Raw genomic sequence first — 23,457 nt, 5'->3', positions numbered from 1 at the left:
AGAGGTGAGTAGGATGTCTGGTTTCCTCATTGTCTTTCAATTCCAACCATCATTAGCAACAAACTTTCACAGTCAGAGACAGATTTCTCTTCAGTGGTTTTTTATCCTCATAGCTGGAAAAGACCTGGCATGAGGGAATTTGTCTCTTTGTACTTTCTTCCGCTGTAATTGTGACCTTTTCTGATGGGTTCTGTACCCTTTCCTGCAGACAGATGAGGACCCTTGCAATCTCCCAAACGTGTGGAAGCAAGCAGATGGTTGGCTTGTCCTTTTTTTTTCAGTTTTCAACAAAGGCACACGCGGTATAAAAGCACATTAAAGTAATATTAACATAATAGATTATAACCTGAAGGGACATGCATGCAAAGAACTGTCCTCCGGAGGGTATCACTTGAGCTCTGACTGTTCGCATATCAATACTCCAAGTTCCCTAGTGAAAAACCACCAACGGAAATAGAAAGGATATGGCAAGGATACCACAAAGCTCAATTTCATTATCTACAGGGAAATACGGAGAGAAAGAGAGAGAGAGAGTGTCAAGAGTTCCAGGAATATAAACTACACCCAGGACAAATATACAGCTATCAGACACGTTCATACAATTAAGATATTCGTTTCATGTAATTACCACAAAATCCGGTGGGACGCTGAACGTTACACAATGAACTTCCTGATACTGCTGAAGCTTGTAGATGAATGACTGGCTCAGGAGTGTTATATGATTCTGAAGTTTGACGGTGAAAGTGACTTTTACACGATGGCAGGGTGTTGATTCGGCAACTTATTTCACTTCGCTTTGATGTTTACGCCTGTCTGGCCTTTTCTAAAAATGACTACTAATGCAGTGTGCTGGAGGTGGGTGGAGGAGATGAATAGGCTTTGGTTAGTGGGCGATCTTGTAGCGCTTTTTACTGAACTTCTACATTTTAATAACCAACCGAGACTCGTTTTACTGTTCGCTGGGTTTATATCGATCTACAAAGTGCTTTATGGGAGACAGTGGATGCCTTTTATTTTAAACAGTCAACTCATAAATGTCTAAAAAGTGATAAAGAGAAACTTTTTTCAAAGAGAAACACAATTTATCAACAAGATATAAAGAAACACATTTAAATGGATTTAAATGATCAAAAGTGAGAGTAAAGAAAGGCAATCTCAATATTACTATATATATATATATATATATATATATATATATATATATATATATATATATATATATATATATATATATATATATATATATATATATATATATATATGTATATATATATATATATATATATATATATATATATATATATATATATATATATATCTCAAATAAAAGCAGTTTTTACAGAACTTTCTCTTCATCAAGAAATCATGAAAAAGTGTAACGTTTCCACAAAAATATTAAGTAGCACATCAGTTGTTAAAACTGCTAATTATATAATGTTTTTTTTTGAGCAGCAAATCATATTAGGATAATTTCTGAAGGATTATGTGCCACTGAAGTCACATGCTGAAAATTCAATTTTGCCATCATATGAATAAATTGCATTTTTAAATATACTGAAATAGAATATAGTTTTTTTTTTAATTGTAATAAAATTTATGATTTTTTTTTTTTTGCTCTATTTTTGATTTAAAATGAAGTAAGCATAAGAGTTTAAACAATTTCAGTCTGCTTTACACAGCTATTGTATGGCTTTAGAAGACTAGAAGAGTAAATAATGACAGAATTTTCATTTTTGTGTGAACTATTATGTTAATTTCTTAATAATTATTATTATTATTTTTTTTCTTTGCAGGAAGAAATTGGCACACTGAAAAACACCCTGGTTTGTAACATTTTCTTCATCCTCTGTTCCGGTGTAATGCAGTTAGCTTACATCGTACAGCCATCATTATTGCATTGTCCCTTTGTTTTCCAATTAGTGCATGAGTTTCAAAGTGCAACATTACCTTACCTTTGTGCTGCTGCAGCTAATTTACACTCAGTACAGCACAGACACATAGAGTCATGTGTCCTGTCATCAAATCCCCAATGTGTCGCTTGGCAAACACACTCTGACACACTCATTCTCTGATGAGAACAAGGGCCTCAGTTAAAAAGTTTAAAAAAGACTGACCTTTTCTTTGCCTAATGTGACAAGATAGATCCTTATATAAATGTCACAGTAAATCATACAACTTCAGATATAACTCTGAATCAGCTTCATACAGATACTTCTTTTAAAGAAACTATGGCTTAAACCAGATGCTCTCAAACTTTTTTTTTTTTTTTACCTTTTTTACCTTAATTGGTGTTATGCTATTTTGCCCAAATTTGCATTGCCTAATTTTGCCTATTTTTGAGCAATAAGGCCTATTAAACGTCTCCCATCTTTTTAGAAGCAACTGAAACTCTTCTGTCAAGCTAGGTAATTTATCACGATGCTCAAAGCTACATTCAGTTTTTGAGTCAATAACAGGCCTCTCTAAAAGCTTGAAATTAAATTTAGAATATAGATGCTTACTTTGTGGGTTAACTGAATATTTTCTCACATTTTTTCTCATCAGATTTTTTAAATAATTTGTGGTAAAAGACAACGGGGAAAAACATTATATAATAGATTTGAACGTAAATGGAATAATGTCTCACCTTGTCAATCACTTGTTTTTTTGCTAGTTTTTATGTGCATGCAGATGGTATATTGAGGTCTCTTATTCAAATCTTCCATTGCAGAAGTATGCAATTTATGCATTTAAGTCTAATACACATTGAGTAATTGTATATAGAGAAAAATGTATATTGATTAGAATTGCAAAATAAAAATGGCAATTTTAATAAAGTTTTATTTTATTTCTTTTTGTATGTGTCATGTTCAGTTTGAGAACCAGTGGCCTTTAGTAGCCTGCCATCACATATAAAGTCTGAGCATGGTTAGGATTCACTAGAGACATGGCTTTCATCTTACCTGCTGTCAGGGAGATATTGCAAGAGATGCACTGGACTGTGTGGATACCATACACCAATTCACATTCTGAGTTTCTGCCTGTCTTTGTGTTTAAGTGCATGAGAGTATGTGTCTTCCCAGATGAAACAGCCAAAAGCTTACTGTCTCTGGCCATTTCTTTGATATTATTTGAAAAGGTGAATGCATAGTGAAAGGAAGATTCACTTGTTGTAGTTTTACTTTAAATTTCAGTTCAGTTAATTTCTGGCCAATTCAATTCAAATTCCAAAACATGTATTCTAATATTTCTCAGAAAGATAGATCCTGCCAGCGAATGTTCTTACATTAGGACAATACAGAGTAATTGCACTGTGAAGGAATGAATACCTCTTAAATAGCACTGCAGGATCCCTAGACATGCTGAAAAAGGACAGATGAGAATCGTTGCATTCAGAGCAGTGTCTCTAAATGGTAAAAAAAATAAAAAAATAAAACCAAACAAGGCAAACCAACCTTTTGCATTTCACATTTGGACTTTTCAATCAGAGACTGACCAGTCACTAATGAGTGATATCCCTGGCACACTCATTAATTGATGAGCTACCACTGCAAATTGCTTCACAGGGGAACACAGCAGTGCCGTTTGGAGAAAGTAAATGCCTGCGAGACGGACCCCTGACACATCAAACCAGCTCTATATATGCCACCTCACACAGGAGAGAATGGAAGCTCCTTCCTTTCCTCAAGGAGCTTAGAGAAGTTCCATTTGCACACCATTTCCAAAACTACACGTGAATAGGGGAAAAAAATAATTAAATAATGAATAGATAGACACCAGACTTTCCCCAGTTGATTAATCTCAGTGCGTTAAGATTCTTGTTTTGTATTTTCTGAAATGTTATGTCTAAATATGCTATTTTTTTGTAAATTAAATATGCACTAATTTGCATATATTTCCAGAACAGAATCATGAACATTAGATGATTCTAGGTTCAAAATTCTTGTTTCATTTCAAAGATAAATACATAAAATCGGTATTGTAATTTAAATATCTTTCAAGAATCTAAAGATACAAAGTAATAAAAAAAAAAAATTAATTAATTAAAAAGAAAAATTGTTTTGGCAGTAGAGGCTTGCCTTAAAGGGATAGTTGAAAATTCTGTCATTAATTACTCACCATCATGTCGTTTTAAACCCGTAAGACCTTCGTTCATCTTCGGAACACAAATTAAGATATTTTTGATGGAATCTGGAGCTGTCTGACCCTGCATAGACAGCAATGCAACTGAAATGTTCCCAAGTCTAGAAATGTAGCAAGGAGATCTGTAAATAATCCATGAGACATCAGTGGTTCATCCACAATTATACGAAGCTACGAGAATACTTTTTTTGTCTTCTCCGCATCACCCTGGTGCCGGGTCTGTTTCCTACGTTGTTTTGATTTGATCTGAATGGTTGTAGTGTTTTGGCGTGACGCAGCTGACACAGAACAGCATACGTCCAACGGATATTCTCCAAAATGCCATCAGGGTTATGTGGAGGAGACAAATTGTTAAATAAATATGTTTTTCGATAAAAAATAAATATGCTACGAGAATAAGTATTCTCGTAGCTTCGTATAATTGCAGATGAACCACTGATGTCACATAGATTATTTTACAGATCTCCTTGCTATGTTTCTGGACTTGGCAACATTTAAGTTGCGTTGCTGTCAATGAAAGGGTCAGACAGCTCTCAGATTCGATCAAAAATACTTTAATTTGTGTCCCAAGATGAACGAAGGTCTTACAGGCTTGAAACAGCATGAGGGTGAGTAATTAATGACAGAATTTACATTTTTGGTTGAACTAACCCTTTAAATTTGAAGTTACGTATACGACACAAGGGCCAAGTTTCGCTTCTTAAATAGGCTTTCTGGGTCTGTGGACGTGATTCTCCGTAAACTCTGAAGTGTACAATATACTGTATGTGCCGGGCTAGAATAAAAACACTAAACATTAAGCTGGTAGTTTCAACTTTGACATCTGACTGAATGAGCCACATACAAAGGTGCTAATTACTTCATATCATACCTTACAGCACTTCTTAACCATGGTACAATTGCTGTATAATGGCTGTTTATAATGGCCAAAGGGCAGGGGGCAGAAACTTTAGCTTAAGTGGCTAGTAGTTCAGTCTTTCTACACAGAGTTTCTCCTAATTGCTTCTACAGGGAGAAGATTCTCAAGTGAGGGGAAATAACTTGTGACCCAGTTTTGGACCTGGCCAAGAGAGAACCTTCTTTGACCTAACCCAACCTTTTTAGCTTTAATTCCCAGCCCTGGGAAAGACTTGCTGTCCACAATCCGGTCAAAACATCACTGTGATGTGCAGGCCCAATTACAACGGTTTTCTAACAACTGTATTTCATACATTTGGGACCTCTATAGTTCCTCACGGGTCACCTGTTTTAAAAATAACATTTTTCCAAAGAAATCATGAGAAAGTGATCTGTTAACATTCCCATTTATATAAATGGATTTTGCTGCTGCAAGTCTTAGGTGATTTCTAATATAAAATTTCGGGTCCAAAATGTCATGTGACTAAACATACACTTCACTAGTGACTATATTGAGTTTTGATAAAGCAGCAAAACATCTTCTAAATTACAATTAAATATTTCCAATATATATAATGTTAGCATTTCTTTTTTTTTTTTTATTTTTATCTAATAAAGGATACATAAAAATACTTTTGATCTGAAAAGCATTTTAACCAAGTTTGCCTCTCAAACTTGTGTAACTTTTTTTTCACTTCAAAGGAGGTGAGAAATGTTCCTGTTGACTCAGGAGCGAGAACATCAAGGTGCAAATCTTCTCCTAAAAAAATGTGCCCCCACCCCCCCCAAATACAACAGGATATGTTCAGCACTGTTGATACCAACTTAAGTGTTAAAAAAGAGCTAAAAATAAAAATAAATCACAAATACATTTTAATCAACATTATGAAAATATAGAGTGCTTTTATTTATTATGATATGGAGCCTTGCAAACATTCCTTATACAATTCAAAGTTGCTTTACTGTGTAGTTGATGCAAACAATGATTCATAAAGCACATGCTTTAAGTCAGAAGTCTGTTTGACTATTAACAAACAAACTAAATCAATGACTTCAAGGTCCACTGAGTAATTACATATTCATTGTTCGCTGCAAAGGAGGTCTGGAATACCTGGAGAAAGCTATATGTTAGTGTTCCCATTCATCACAAAAGCAGTTGTTCAGCGAATGCACACTGGCCCATAAGTACCGATCATTTTGAACATATTTAATCCTCAAACATATAAAATGGTAAGACCATAGACAGCACAAAATCTCATCTCAATACTTTTAATTTTGTCATGTCTTCTGAATATGAACATTTGTGAGATTTAGTCAGTTGAAACGGTTTTGAGGTTAATGTAATTTGGTATCTTTGGAAAATAGAGATCTATGGCATTAGGTTGAAAATCTTCTTTTTCTTTTTCTATTTCCTTTTTCTTTTTTTCTTTTTTTTGTACTCTGTTTGTTAATAATGGATTTGTGGGCACATTTATGTTTTAGATTTGTGCAGCAAAAATTTAAATGAAAAAATGTGACCATTGAGCTCCCAGAATTGGCACAATAAGCCCTACTGTAAGTGACATGTTGTTAACTAGTGTTATTATTTTTAAATGTAATACTTATTGTAATTGATGGGGTTATTATCTGATAATTCATAATGTTAATGTAAATTTCAGACACTTTTGCTTTTCATTAAAATCTATAGGCTAATAGAGTAAAATCATTGTCTTTGCTTTCACAGTGTTGTTATTATGAGATGTTATGTCTACATATGACATAAAATAGTTGATTTAGTATTTTCTATTAATCACACTATATACTTAAACATATAAATATTAATAAGAGTTATTAAGAAAATTAATGAGTTAGGGGAATATCTCACCCCAGTAATAATTTTACATTTTGTGCTATATATACTAGCCAATGCAATCATCCTGCACAGGCTAAATAAATATGTATGACATTTTTCCCCATCTTCCCCTGCAAATGATTTACATGTTTGATTTACATTTTACTTATTTAGTGCACCTTTAAAGGTGAGGATCTGTGCCTTTAAAAAGATAAAAAATACAGTATATGAAACTGCATCAAACACATCAAAGCAAAAGCAAGATTTGAAGCAAAAAGCATGCAGAGAATCCTCATAACAACAATAAGAAAAAAGTATGAGACTCGCTCTGAAGTGGCTAGTGGCGGCTCAAATGAGTCTCATTATTTTCGTTCCACTCTGCATACATGAAATAGAAAGAAATTGCCCTGAGTGTCAGTAGGACAACTACAGGATCTCTATTTAATGTAGGGAACATGTCAAGGTTGCCCTACTTTTTAAAAAGCAAATGAATGATGCACCACATTCTGGCGAAATCTTTTGTCTTTTTTCACTTATGCAACTGACGCTAACAGTAGATGGATGTGTGTGTGCTATATACAGCATAGAGATTTGCCCTACGAGTGTCGTATCTATCTGTGCATCTCACTTACTCAAGGTTGCAGTGAGATGATAAACTCTACTTCCAGGCCCATTATGATTTTCATTCCCCTGCTGGTAATGGGGCTTGAAAAGAGAATCTGGCTGTAAGTAATTAAGAGGGCTGTGCAGTGCCCCTAATCTGAATATGAAAAGAATGTTCCTGAATTTCAAACATGAACATGATTTGCTCCACTTTCGTTCATCGTTTAATGATTTTCTAAGCCGTTTTGTGCTATATGGTTGTTTCTTTGTCACTATGGGCTGAATTAAATGTTATTAAGCGTACCTTCTGTTTTTATTGACATGCACCATCAGCAATTACAACTCTCTGAACTAAAGCCACTTTCTCAGAGGAGTGAGAAGACTCATAACTGGATGGTGTTGACGAAATAAAGCACAGCAAATATTACGAAAAACCACAGAAGATGTGTGTTTTCCGCTAATGTTTCTAAAGCAACACATGTCCTCTATCATTATGGAAAGCAGTAAACTGGGCCACTCAGCACCCCGGGACCACCCCACTCTTCATTCGGCCGCCCACTGCGCAAACATGTTCAGTGATAAATGTTCAAGATCTTCCAGAATATCATTTTTCATATTTCTCAAGAGAAAATACTATTCATTAAAATGTCCAATGCAGCTGGTTGAGATTAAATTTTCAAACTTTTTAATGCCAAGGACCTCCATATATAATGATCCCCTTGCAACAACCCCCTTTTTAAATATAAATGAAGCTACTGTATATAATTTCATGTATAAAGACCCATTCATATTTATCAAATTCATACAAAGTCTAAACTCCGATATATGCATTTATCTAAGTAAAAAATATTTGATTTATGTAATGTTATTTATGTAATTTATTCCTGTGATGGCAAAGCTGAATTTTCAGCAGCCATTTCTCCAGTCTTCAGTGTCACATGATCCTTCAGAAATCCTTCTGATATGCTGATCTTCTGCTTGAGAAATATTTTTAATCCTTTTTATTATTAACAATGTTAAAAACAGCAGTTCTGCTTAATATTGTAGTGAAAACCATGATACATTTTTCATTCAGGATTCTTTAATCAACCAAACTTATAAGTAGATATTTTTTTGTAACTTTACAAATGACTTTACTGTCACTGTAATTTGCTGTAATGCATCAGTTGAACAAAAATATTAATTTCTTAATGCAAATAAAAAAATCCTACTCTAAACATTTAAATGGCAGTATACATAGACAATTTCAGACCCATTCATGCTTATGTTTAGAACAAGAAATGAACCCCAAACAGACTTAATGGATAGAGATGACTGAACTGATATGTTCTTCTAAAGCCTCACTGGCCTGCAGTGTCTTTAAAAATCTCTAGTCTAGAGGAAAACTCAGTTAAATATCTCTTTACAACTTCCTTTGTCCCTGTTAGATTTTTCAAGTGAGTTGACAAGAGTGATAACTTGCTAATGGAAGTTAAAAGTGGTCATAGAGCAATCAGGGAAATCTTCCTTGTGCAAGTAATGTGACATGATTTTCTTGAGGTGCGAATCATAAATTATCCTGTCAGAGAAGCCGACATATTTGACTCAAATGTTTGTACTCTGTCTTACAGAATTGATCTGTCTTGCAACACAGATGAGAAAGGCAAATGAACAGAGATGCACACATTTAAGTCATACCAAAAACACTGTTGGAACCAAATATTATGAAACTGAAAGATGGTTGGTTACAAAATCTTTATCTTCATTTTGAATGCAAGTCTGGTGTAGCTCAGTATTACTTGTTGCAGCCAAGTGGCAACTCCAGGTTCAAAGTAATTATATCCAAGCCAGTTTCCCATCCTTTACTGCCTTTTATGTCTTTTTAAAAGTACAGACCTAGTTCAAAGCATTTCACTATGTTATGGCACGGTCCAATACGGCAGCCGCCTTGATGATGGGGCCCATCGACCAGAAAGAAACTGCTCTTGGTAACAGGCATGTCAGGTGGCCATATAATCAATCTTTCAGCACCACGGACAGCGGCGATGTGTAAAAAATTTAGCGCCGCCATTGTGGAAAACCATTGACTTCGTGCTGCCTGGAACAAGCTGCTCAAAGATGTATGGTTGAACATGCAGCGAAACACACCTGAAGATCTCACGTGTGACCAGCAGATACAAAAGAGACCCTACTAAATCCCACCAGCAAGTCAGTGGGCGACAGTTTCCACAGCCTTTGATCTTCTTATCTGCAAAATACAAGCACTTCATACTCATTCAGGCTGCCAGAATTTGTCAGAGGAAAGGACTGTCAGAGGAAAGCTTCAGCAACGTCACATGCACAAGATCTGCACACTTGAGAACTACTTTCCATGCACTCCAATAAATGGTTGTCTATTTCCAGTCAAACATGTAATAAGTTAAATGCAGTTATTTAGTTGTAATTGAAAATATACATAATATATAATATTTGAAAGAGCTTTATTTTATTTTATTTTTTTGAAAGCCGCAGAGTATGACAAGCAAATAATGCTGAAAAATGTATCACAGTTTACAAAAAATTATATATACATATATATACACACACACACACACACACACACACACACACACACACACACAATTTACCTACATTATTTTTAATAACACACACACACACACACACACACACACACAATTTACCTACATTATATATACTATTATATATAATAGTATACATCTCTCTCTCTCTCTCTCTCTCTCTCTCTCTCTCTATATATATATATATATATATATATATATGAAACCGAAAGATGGTGGTTACAAAATCTTCACCTTCATTGTATTTACTTGTAATGAAAATAATAATATTTATAATATTTGTACAGATAGATAGATAGATAGATAGATAGATAGATAGATAGATAGATAGATAGATAGATAGATAGATAGATAGATAGATAGATAGCCATCCAAAATCACTGTGAGGGACATTTCTTCGTCGTGATAGCCCTAAAACTCACCCATCTGCTTTATATACAAGACAACTTTTTTTAGACAACTAATTTTAAACAATTGCTTATGTTAGCCACAACCTAAAAAAGGAACTGTCACACAGGTTAGCACCTCAAAATGCCACAGCTTTTATAACCAATTATCAAGCATGTCACCAGAGACAAGCAGACAGATGGTGATACATCAAGCAAAGTTGATGGAACACTGCTGATCATTGTCATACAGGTGTTGAAACAGAAATAGGAGGACCGCCAAACTTTTACGGGATAAGTGATAAAAGTTAAAGGGGTCATCGAATGCCCATTTTCCACAAGTTGATATGGTTCTTTAGGGTCTTAATGAAAAGTCTATAACATACTTTGGTTAAAAAATTTTTAATGGTAGTGTAAAACAACACCCTTTTTACCTTGTCAAAAACAGATCTTTTCAGAGCAAGCCGTATTGTTGCATGCCGCTTTAAATGCAAATGAGCCCTGCTCGCCCCGCCCCTCTCTTCCGAGCAGCTCTCTGAGAGACGGTAAACTTTAGCCACATTTATCGTGAAACTTGCTAACTATATGTAGCCCGTTATTAGGAAAGGCGATTTGCAAAGATTCATAAAATAACCTTACACTCACTTCTTCTGTAGGTGAGGGCGGGTCTAAGGTAAGAAGGCAGTGTCAATCAACTATTGTGGGAGCGGCCTTCGTATCATTATATTATTATAGAGTGGTTGTGTACACACACTGCGAACACACATTTATGTTCAAACAACTTGTAAAAGTGCATCTGATGACCCCTTTAAACTGAGGTGTTTTGATGTGTTTATAGTTTTATGACTATTGAAATATTAGTTTTGCGCAATCAGACTTGTTAAATAACATTTTTTTTTCTCTACTTGTAGCTTATTGTGGCAAACAAATCACACACATAGACAGAAAAGGACCTAAATGAAATATGATCAACCACAGTTAGATTTCACATGCAGTTAAGATACAATTATCGAAAAATAATTAAATTAATAAAGTAATTATTAAATTATTACAATTTAATAATGAATAATTTAATATTTCACATTATTTCAGATTTTTTTTTCACATACATAGAATACCATTCAAAAGATCAGCACAACTGTTTTTAACATTTAGAATAAGAATAATTTATTCTTGAGCACAAAATCAGCAAATTAGAAGAATTTCTGTAGGATCATATAACACTGGATTGCCTGTGGATATCGAATTTACTATTTTCATTATTCCTCCAACGTGCCTCCAACAAAACTCTAAATATCTTATATAATAACTAACCTGACACTGGATTAGGCGATTAGGTCTTCCTAAAAAGTGCACATTGCATCAGCCCAGTAACTTTTAAACTTGTTTTTAGGCAAACTAATAAAAAAGCCCTGTGGAAGTTGTATAAAGCCAGCCAATAAAAATAAAAAAAAGAATTTGGAACTGGCGATTTCAGTCAGCGCTTGCAATTTTAAAGAGTAATATACATCAGTCGGTCATTGAATGGGCTGTTAGTGTGCCGTCTGATGTGGAGATTACTGAAATATTGATGTTAGCATTTATAAAAGCACCGTTAAATGAGAACTAACTATTTGCATTGCATTGCTCCCAGTGTCTGACTGCCTCGTTTGATTCCGTATCCTGGAGGCAGAGATGGGTTTGCAGGTCAACTGCACAGCAAAAATGCATCCTGGAGACTGAGGCCGTTTACTTCAGGGGGCTCGACTCCTACTTTCTCTCTCTGATCCTGTGATGAAACATGGAGAGAGAGCAAGACACACATATTACGCACACACGCTGCCAGCAATCTCAGCATGAGCACAAGGGGAAGACGTGAGCTCATTAGGAGTGTTATCCTGGAATGAGCTCAGCAGTGAGGCATGGGATCTGTTACCCCGAGCTCAGTTCTACATAATGAGATATCCTCTGTAGACCACCAGCGGTTGCGCTGTCTCATATCTGAACCTTGTGAGCAGGCGACGCATGAGTGTATCTGATTATCTGGGTGCATATGCAAAACTGCTGATTTAACCTGTTGCAATAAAGATGACGCATCTAATCAGTACACAGTTAATTCAGAATTACAGAACACTACAGGAGCTTGAGCTTGTATGGTGCACTACTACTTTCCAACCACATGAATTATAGCTCTGCTATTCCTGTGCCAGCAAGGTTGACTTTGCGAGCTCAGAGGGGTTTTGAACCTTTTCTGACCCATAGATCTCCCACTCGCACTCTCAGCAAAACCATGGACTCCTGAATGTAAAATGCTTGATTTTCTTAATTATAACAACATGAGCAACATTATTGCAATATTGAATGTTGAATTAGTTTCTCATTGAGTGTACTGAGTGTACTGTCCTATTTCATTTTCTGGATTTATCCAATTGCAATTAAAAAAAGAAGTATTATTATAGCGGGTTTATGCTCCAAAGAGGCAACAAATTAACTGATGATTCTATAGAAGCTGTAGAAAAACGAAACACCTAAACATTTTAACATTAAAAAGTAATATACAAACCCTAACCACAATTTTAAATACAGAATGAAAATCGTGTTATACAATTTAAGTGAATGTAATAATGTAATATTTATATTAAGTGCATTATATTTGTATTTCTATAATATGTGTAAAATGTATATATAATTACATTTATATAAAATTATATAGAAAGATAACAATTAAAATTAGAAAATACATCGATATAATTAAAATATGTAAAACAAGTTTTAAACAACATAAATTTACTGCAATACATTATTTTTAAAGTTTAAATAAAAGAAAATATAGAATGATAGAAAATTGGCCATTTAAAATGCATTACAATATAGAAAAATAACAATTAATTAATAATAATAATAAATTAAAAAAAGATTGTATGTATACACACACATGCACACACACACACTATAGATAATAATAATAATAAAAATAATAAAAACATATATTAGTGCTGTCAAATGATTAATTGCATCCAAATTAAAAGTTCTGGTTTACATAATATATGTGTATACTGTGTATATTTATTATGAATATATAAATACAAACACATGCATGTATATATATTTAAGAAAAATATGTTATGTTTATATATTAAATATATTTATATATAATATAAAATATAAGAATATAAATATATAAATGTGTACTGCATGTGTTATATAAATATAAAAATCTGTGTTTATATATACATAATAAATATACACAATAAACACATACATTATGTAAACAAAAACTTTATTTTGGATGTGATTAATTGTGATTAATCGTTTGACAGCACTAATGCATGTATGTATATATATATATATATATAGATAGATATATAGATAGATAGATAGATAGATAGATAGATAGATAGATATTTATATAACTAAAAAATGTCTGCCTATGCTTGTCAGAAACAGAAACTTGTACTGCCTTTCCATGGGCCTTTTGGTAAAACAAAACATACATTGTGTGATAGTTATGACAGTCTAAGTCATCTTAATCTTCGCTGAGAAACAGGTGAAAAGAAAGATAATCAAAAACAGGTCCGACCTTTTCCTGAGATGACAATCCTTCCCAAGAAAAAATAGGCTGAAATTAAATATTGATGCACTGCAGAAAATAGACCATGCCGGGCCATGGTGAGAGACGAGGAACTGACTGTGAGACAAGTGCGAACACAAGTTAGGCCAACCTAATATACCCCAATCAATTACTCCTATGCTATCAGTACTGGGGCATGCAATTAAGCAGACGAGCCGCTGCGCTTGTTTAGGGATATATCCGTCGTAAAACTATGCTGGAGTGACACTGTGATTGATAGCCCAGGTTTTTCGCTCTCTGTTTAATCCTCTCAGTCCCAAAAGAGATTCCTCTATGCCAGCAACGTCTCAGATTGGGGGAAAATAAAGTGAAGAACATTTATTACAGATCAGTGGATGAGAACGCTTGTCTTCTGACATTACCTGGCAAGATAAACCCAACCAAGCTTGTAGAAAATATACATGAGATAAACAGGCACAGTCCGTCGTGAGGTCATGATGCACTTTGAGGTGTAATGCAGTGAGATGACTAAGCTGAATGTATTCGACAAGGTCTCATGTATAATGTCCACAAACTTTGACTAGATGCAGTTATCAAAAGCCGAACATGTCTCTGTCTGATTTGTGATCACTATCATGGAGTAATGCAAGAATTCTCCAAACAATACTGAAAAAGAAAACACCAAAGCAGCTTAGCATGGCATCAGCTAATGATGCAGATGCTCTGATAGCTGGAAACACTGAAGGGGTTATCAACAACATAACGCTTTCCCTGCACCAGAAAGTAGATGCAATTGATACGTCTGTCAATGTTTTATGCAAAAAGATCTCCTCAACCGAGAAAAAGCTAGATGATACAGAGAAACTTATCCTGGATAACATCAGTTCCCTAGCACTACTGGGTGACCGATTAACCTGAACATAAAGGAGCCTCAAGTGATATTCAGCAAATATGTGAGACTGAACCCACCCAAGTTACCAATTTCAAAACTTTTAATAAGATTAGTCCTTACCTACAACACATATCTTTTTCCTTTTTGTTTTATGAAGATCACATTAAAATTGACATGAAAATGTTTTATTTTGTATATTTTATAGGCCTTTTATTTACAGATTTATTTATTTTTTCCACTTCAAATACTTAAATATGAAAATTTGGAGGGAAAATTATATATTTATACAGTATATACAGTATAAATTATATATTTAAAATTAGGATACAGAGTACAATAAATCTCAGTATTTATTTTGAGAAAATAAAATGTGAGAAAGTGAAAACGTGGGGACCTGTGATATATATATATATATCTATTTTTTTTTCCTCAGGATTCTTTAACAAATAAAAATTTAAAACGAACAGTGTTTATTCAAAATCAAAATTTTGTACAATATACATTTCTATTCAAAAGTTTGGGGTCGGTAATTTCTTTCTTTCTTTCTTTCTTTCTTTCTATGAATAATACTTTTATTCAGCAAGGATGTGTTAAATGGATAAAAAGACTATTTTGAATAAATGCTGTTCTTTTAAACTAATTAATCATAAAATAATCAAAGAAAGTAGTACCACAGGTTCCAAAAAAAAATATTAAGCAGGACAACAGTTTCAACACTGAGGATAAATCAGCATATTATAATGATTTCTGAAGGATCATGTGACACCAAAGACTGGAGAAATGAATAATGATGCTGAAAATTTACGTTAAACCAATATTAGAAATTGCAATAATATAATATTCCCATTTCTTACAGTTCAAGTACGACGATTGCATTATCTAGCCTCATGTAAAACAAAACACAAAATCAATCCTATAAACTTAAGGAACATGCCTGTGTGGGCATATTGCATTTGATAAGCAGGCACCCTGCCCAGCTCGGTGATCGGAAGCAATCCGCTGCACAGAAACAACCAATCAAAGCAGTAACAGCAGGTGTTTGCATTCTAAACATCCCCCGGTGTCGTCCCACTGCTTATTTACACTGTAAGCACAGCTCATTCATTTTTGAACACACCCTACAGGTCTCGGGGACAGACACAGCCGACACACATAGCGGAAAAAAGCACAGCTGTTATTTCTCCCCACCTTTGCAATATCAAACGGGATAATGGCTCGCAGCGAAGTGCAGCGTGATAAATAATTGATAGGATGGATAGTAACACATATGATGGAATATTCAAAGGTCAGTGCATTGTCTTGCCTGTTGCTGCCCATAGTTCAGGAATTAAAGAACATTTGTAAGGGTAATGTATACAATGGAGGAAGACAAATGTTTTTGTCTTGAGAAACTACACTTGTTGCATCAAACCAATACTGCACCTATTCAATTAAATTCTGAATGGCACACAACTATGGAGATATTTTTGTCACATTATTCCAAACAAACAGTTTGTGATTCACAAATAAATGTAAAGAGATTAACAAAATTTAATTATAGTCACAAATAAATGCAATGAGATGCACAAATAAATCTTTCACAAACATAAACAAAAAAAGTTCAGATGATCTGAATATGTTTTTTATTGCAAATCTCATCCTATTTATTTGTGAATTTAATAAATTTTTGTGAAACTCAATTTAACTGTACATCTCATTCTTTATATTTGTGAATTTGTTTAATTTTTGTTAACCTCTTTACATTAGTTTATGGATCATAAGATAAGATAAAGTTTATTGTCGACAAGGAAATTTGTATTGGACACATACAATACGATATCTGCTGTTTTAATACAAGTAACATACAACGTACATATAATACATACAGCAGCCCACCACCCCACAATATACAGTCAACACATAAACTACAATAAAACAAGTAAATTGCACACTACCCATCATGCAACACACCTGTAATCATCGTAATCATATAAAGTTACACACACACACAAATCTATCATAATCGATTTATTTGGAATAACGCAACAATGGCCAAACCAAGAATAAATGTTCTCCTACAGTAGGCCAAGAATTTCAGGTACACTACTGTCCAAAATTTTGTGGTCGGTAAGATTTTTTAATGTTTTTGAAAGTAGTCTTTTATGCTTACCAAGGCTGCATTTATTTGAATAAAAAAAAAAACAGGTTAGTAGGTAAAAACAGTTATATAGTGAAATATTATTACAGTTGAAAGTAACTGTTTTTCATAGTTGAAGGTGGTTTTTTTTTTTTTTTATATATTTTGTTTTTGTATTAGTTTACTCTTCAGTGTTAGATGATCTTTCAGAAATAATTGCTTGAATCTCCTTGAACAGTGGAACAATTTTCTGTAACAATGTAAAAATCTTTAGCATCACTTTTGATTATTCTTGATCAATTTAAGGTGTCATTGTTTTTTTTTTTTTTTAATTTATGTATTAATGAGTCCAAAAATTTTAACAGTAGTGTATATGAATGAATAAAATACCGAACAAAAATGTATTTTGTCATCATTTTTATAAAATGAAAATGAGCCTAATCACATAGTATGTGCAAATTAGCCTTAGCCTTTTTTTTTTCTTTTTTTATGAAAGTCAATTTAGTCCCACTGAATTTCCAGACAGGTAGTTTCCACACAGGTCTGGAATGAAATGAAGGCGAGTAAATGAACAGAATTGTCCTTTTACCATGAACTAACCCTTGGGTTTCATTTCTGGAGTTATGCACGCCACATTAAACACTCTTTTTATTCTCAAACAGCTTTTGTGCATTTCCAAGTCAATTTACAACTAATCTGATCTTTCTGGGGTTCTTCCTGGGGAAACAAGCCACACGGCAGGCTGTGCTTGATATTAACCACTAGAATGGATGCAGAATATGGTCAGAATGATCCTACAGGACTTCAGGCCACTCTAGTTCTCATGCCGACCGTATGGCACAGGCCCTCAGAGAACCCCAGACATCTGCGACCAATAGCCTGCCCTGTCACACTCCCAACATACTGCCAGCAGAGAGAGAGAAAGAGAGTCTAGCAGATCATCAAATGAGCACAGACACCCGCTGCAAACATACCTCTATGGATTTATCACATATGTGCATAGCCTGCTTTGTTTGCATCTCTGGTTTAAAGCAGCACAGACTTGTCTATACATTCCTAAACTGGAGTACCTAGTGATCTTGCTCTCTGGCCAGCGAGATACAGCTCTGTAATCTCATTACCCATGCATGTCCCATTAATTTTCTTTCATGGTCAAGCAAGTCGTCACTTCTGCCACGGCTTTCTGGTTCCAGCACCACCCACACCCCCTCTTTTCGCTTTCACTGAGCAGATGAAGAGAAGCTAATGATAGCCCATTAAAATACTGATCTCTCTGCAGAATCCACAATGAGGCCTGACTGTTGGGGAGGGCAGAAGAGGACAACATTCCAGCTTAAGTCACCGGAAGTGATTGAGTCCGCTGATTACCTCAGCTGGTCAATATCAGCAATAATTATCCTCTTGAAATTGCGATTTTGAAAATCAAATGTACCATAAAAATCAAACTGTCTCATTCTGATGCAACTGTGAGAGATGCACAAAGAAATAACAATCGGGTTGTGTGTGTGTGTGTGTGTGTGTGTGTGTGTGTGGTGGGGGGGTTCAACTTTCAGTCTCCATAACTTTGGTTCAGTTGGATCAATTTGAATCCACCCACTGCTGGTCTCTTTTATCATTGTATTTTTGGGGCTTGCATCATCAGTGAAGAGAGAAGATGCCAGTTTCACTGTTTTGAAGTATTTGTCCCTTTGGGTTTAGCACCAAAACTTTAAACACACTTGCGTTTGTTGGGTGCATTGCAAGAGATGCAAAGAATATGAGCTGCTGTCTGAGGACATTTGATTTAGGGACAAGCAACAGTGAGAAATACATTATATTACTGTGTAATAGTTGTGACTGCAAATAAGTTCAAAAGTCCTTTAACGTGGTAGTTGTGTTGCTGTCTATGCAGGGTCAGAAAACTCTCGGATTTCATTCAAAATATCTTAATTTATGTTACGAATATGAACAAAGGTCTTACGGGTTTGGAACGACGTGAGGGTGAGTAATTAATGACAGTATTTTAATTTTTAGGTGAACTATCCCTTTAAATCTCATGTTGACAGACTCAGGTTTGCAACAAAAAAAATTGTGTAAAAAAGATGCTCAAGAAACCTTTCTTATTATCATCATCAATGTTAAAAACGGTGTGGCTAAATATTTTGGTGGATTCTTTAATAAACAGAAAGTTCAAAAGAGCAACATTTATTGGAAATATACATTTTTGCTAACAATGTGAAAGTCTTTAATTCTGAGTTTCATCTTGAGAAATAGGGATGTGCCCGAATCCAAATATGGTATTTGGAAAGGTAATGACGTGTACTACGGCACCACTAAAGAAAATAAATACGTGATATACGAGAAAAATATATTTCAATGCTTTCTTTCACAAATATGTTGTTTGGGTAATTATTCTGTATATAAATTGCGGGCATCAGGGAGCTGTTATTGATATGCAGGACATTGAAATAACTTATAAATGCACGTTGGCTTTTTACTTTTACTTTCGAGATTTGAGTTCACACGTAGCCTACTCTACTACAGAGCGGCACTACTTACCACACATTTCACAAGATTAGATGTTTGTCAGTGGTGCTCAGGATGCGCAAATCATTCGACATCATCCTATCAGTCATCTTTCCTTACCTCTCTCTGTTTATGTGGAAAGTTACATCAGTAAACATCAGTGAGTATTGTATTTGTCGTACTTGGTCATCATTGGCACTCTTGCAAATTATAGCCTTGCATATAAATGCTATTTATTCATTTACATTATAACCCAGGTGTTGATACGTTCCTAGATGGCTTTTGCCATGTGGACTATATAAACTGCCCTTGCCTTAGGCTTGAGCATAAAAACTGCATACTCTTTACTTTATTGTTTGGGAGGTGCTTGTTTATCTTTAATTATTCTATTTTTAACACCTAAGGACTTCAAAAGAAATATGAGGTTGTCATATACAAAGTAATAAATTAGCAATTTTGTTATGCGACACATATAAATTTAGTCATTAACCTTGAACCTACCGCAGCAAATAGTCTTTTAAATGTAATTGTTTATTCTCAGGATCTTCCTGTTAAACAAACATACTGTAGGACAACACTTATTTTGCATCTTCATTTAAAAAAAAAAAAAAAAAAAAAAAAAAAAAAAATACATTTATTTTGAATATTAATTTAAAAAAAATCATTTTACACATTTCTTTCAGATCAGAAAAGTACAAGTGAAGATGTCAAGGTAAATCCCCCATTGAGATTGAAATGATTGGATACCAGCTGAAAGGAGACCAAAACTAAATTACTCTAAATTGGAGTTTTAGTAACACAATCATGTATAGCTTTTTCAAGGTTGTATTTGATTGAGTCAAATCAAAGGTTGTCAAATGCAGATCAAGTATCGCCAAGAGATATTAAAACCTTACACAATGTTTTTGACCTCAAACCAAAGCTGAAAAATTATGGACCACAGCTGACCTCTCTCTCTCTCTCTCTCTCTCTCTCTTTCTTTCTCTTTTTTTCTCTCGCCCTCTCTCTCTCTCTCTCTCTCTCTATAAATACAATAAAATATAACAATGTGAGCTGTGAGCTTAGAGCTTGAAAGCCTGTTTCTATTTTGAAACAACCGCAGGTCAAATAATACAGCAATACAACATGAAAAAAAGCTATAATCCACTATAATACACCATTTATATACTTAAAATCATATATTGCTAAAAGCAAATATGCAGATGCCAGACATTTGGTTACCATTATCTGACCTATTCTAATGCAGTCAACACTAATATTAGTGTTCAGATGTACTCTAGACTGGGGCACCACAACGGGGGGAAGGTTAGGATGATTCCAAGGGCCCGGCGAGGGAGAGGGGGCCCGGATTGTGTTTTTTACTGAGGGGGACGCGATCTTGGTGGGGCCCCCGAGTCAATATGATGTTCAGGGGGCACCCCTGCAACTAGAGTCTTTAGCTATTGAAGCTAAAAGAATGAACGGAAGCTAATTTGTGTTTGGCTGCAAAATATTATCCATATGCAAATCCTTTTTTTAACATTTATTGTTTGTTACCTCTCCTGACTTCGTTAATATATCTTAACTGTTGATAAAGTTAATCAATATGATTGTTAACAGTCCTTCATTATCAGAAACTCAAGGGTATGTTATGGTTTTGTTTATTAGCGTCCCTTATTTTTCACATTAAAAAAGCAATTTAGTTCATTTCTCACCTGAGTGATTTAATGATTGAGCAGTGCCACCAATATCTATGTACTCAAGCACAGAAGTTTTTAGTATTATAAGATGTAAACAGTTTAATTTAGGCACGGCTGCCTCAGAAGCTCTCATGCAGTCTGGGGGCACATACAAATTTCCTTTTGTGAATGAGCTCTCACACACTTTGGAATTTTGAAATGAAACCTGGTAGGTGTCATAGACGTCATGCTCTGAGGGTACATGACAGGCTTGGCGGCAGCACCACCTAAAGGCAAATAAATCTGAATAAACACTATTGTTCCTGTTTTTTAGTGTTTTTAAACTTGGTAGAAATAATTTTGAATAAAGGCTGCTTAGTATTTTTATGCAAACAGGGATATATTTTTTTTAGGATTCTTGGATGAATGCAAAAGTTCAAAAGAACAGCATTTATTTGAAATCAAAATCTTTTGTAAAGTCTTTGTAAATGTATTTACTGTCCCTTTTGATCAAATCTGATAAAACACAAAAAATGTGTCATTGCTGATTAAAGGGGTCATATGATGCGATTTCAAGTTTTCCTTTCTCTTTGGAGTGGTACAAGCTGTTCTGAATAGCTAAAGTTGCAAAGACTAAAGTCTCGAACCCAAAGAGATATTCTTTATAAAAGTTAAGACTCATCCACGCCCTCCTAAAAAGCCTTGTTTAAACACCCCCCCACATGTCTACGTCACGATGTGGGAAGATTTGCATAACGCCGCCCAAATGTTCACGCAAAGAAAGAAGGCATAACTTTGATTCTTGCTGTTGCCACCGGCGCAAATATTCAGATGTGTGCAGTGCATTTTATGGAGGACTGTTTCCTGATCCTGGGAGAGAAGACTACAAAGCCGGCTGTTTTGACTCACAGTCTGTAAGTTCGTTTACATATGTAAAGGATTTGTCACTGATGATTCAAATGTGAGTTTTGAGCAGTGTTGAGCAGCGGTTTTCAATTCCAGTCCTTAGGCCCCCTGCTCTACACATTTTGTATGTTTCTCTTATGGCTTCAGACGTTTGTTCTGTTTGAACGTAAGTGGCCTGCGAAGTTGCAAATCGGTGAATGAATGTTCCGAAATTAGGTAACTTCAACAGATTTCCCCTGCTCAGGGAGTTGGGAGCAATAAAAACTGTGTAGGGACCATGTCAATGGGAACACAGTTCATGCATGGAGCTCACTTCTAATGAGCTGATTATCTGAATGTTAACATATGTTAACAAAGAGAGACATGCAAAATATGTAGAGCTGGGGGGCACGAGGAATGGAATTGAGAACCGCTGGTGTAGAGTAGCACTTGTTGTTTGTTGTTTCTCCGATCACAAATGCAGACATGGTTTTATGTTTACGCAACATGATGCAATGTCGCGCCCGGGACACAGGGCATCAAAGTATGTTTTGTCTTGTCGTGCCAGTGTTCTGACTGGGACATGCATACTAGTATGGTAAGGATCGTAACATTTCCGTCACACGCTTCAGGCAATCGGCCAATCACAAAGCACTGGATAGCTGGCCAATCAGAGCACACCTCACTTTTCAGACTGATGAGCTTTGTAAAAAACAATGTGTTTCAGAAAGGCTGGGCATAGAGGAGAAACAATAATGTACAGTATGTGGAAAATAATGTGTTCTTTGAACCTTAAATCGCATAAACACATTTCATTACACCAAATACACAAAATAATGTTCTTTTTAGCAACATCATATGACCCCTTTAAAAAATTATATACACAGCTTACTAACTCCAAAAATCATGCTGACTGAATGGTAGTGTATGTATGTAGCATGCATAGATATGGTATTCTTTTTTTTACTCAAGTTCAAAGATGCTTAAAATATTATCAGGTCTTGGTATGAGAAAGACATTTTAAGCTACATCACGTTCTCTGTTGTCTAAAGACAGTCAAAACATAGTTTTACGCACAATACATTTCTAGACTATTTAATAATCTATTTTCTAAAAATGTTCATGGCAGACAACATTCACTGAACCCTTGCCTTTCTCTGCTTAATATTTAAGATGTGGTTATTCCTAGAACTCTGAAGGACCAACAATACAGAATATTTGATGAACTACTGGTTTAAAGGCCTAATTTGCATTGTAATATTTAATTCATTCCCTGATGCTTATGGGATCATTTCTGTGTGTGTGTGTGTAATAAAAGATCTATCTCTAGACACTTCTTCAGTCACTCACCATGCATTGCCTTAAACCACAAATGCACTCCAAGTGAACTTCAAAATGCCATTTGAAAGTCTTGTTGATAAATTCAAAATGCTCAATTTCATAGCTCGCTTCCT

Source organism: Cyprinus carpio, chromosome B6 (genome assembly GCF_018340385.1).
Source record: "Cyprinus carpio isolate SPL01 chromosome B6, ASM1834038v1, whole genome shotgun sequence".
NCBI lineage: Eukaryota > Metazoa > Chordata > Actinopteri > Cypriniformes > Cyprinidae > Cyprinus > Cyprinus carpio.
Note: the sequence above shows the minus strand (reverse complement) of the source record.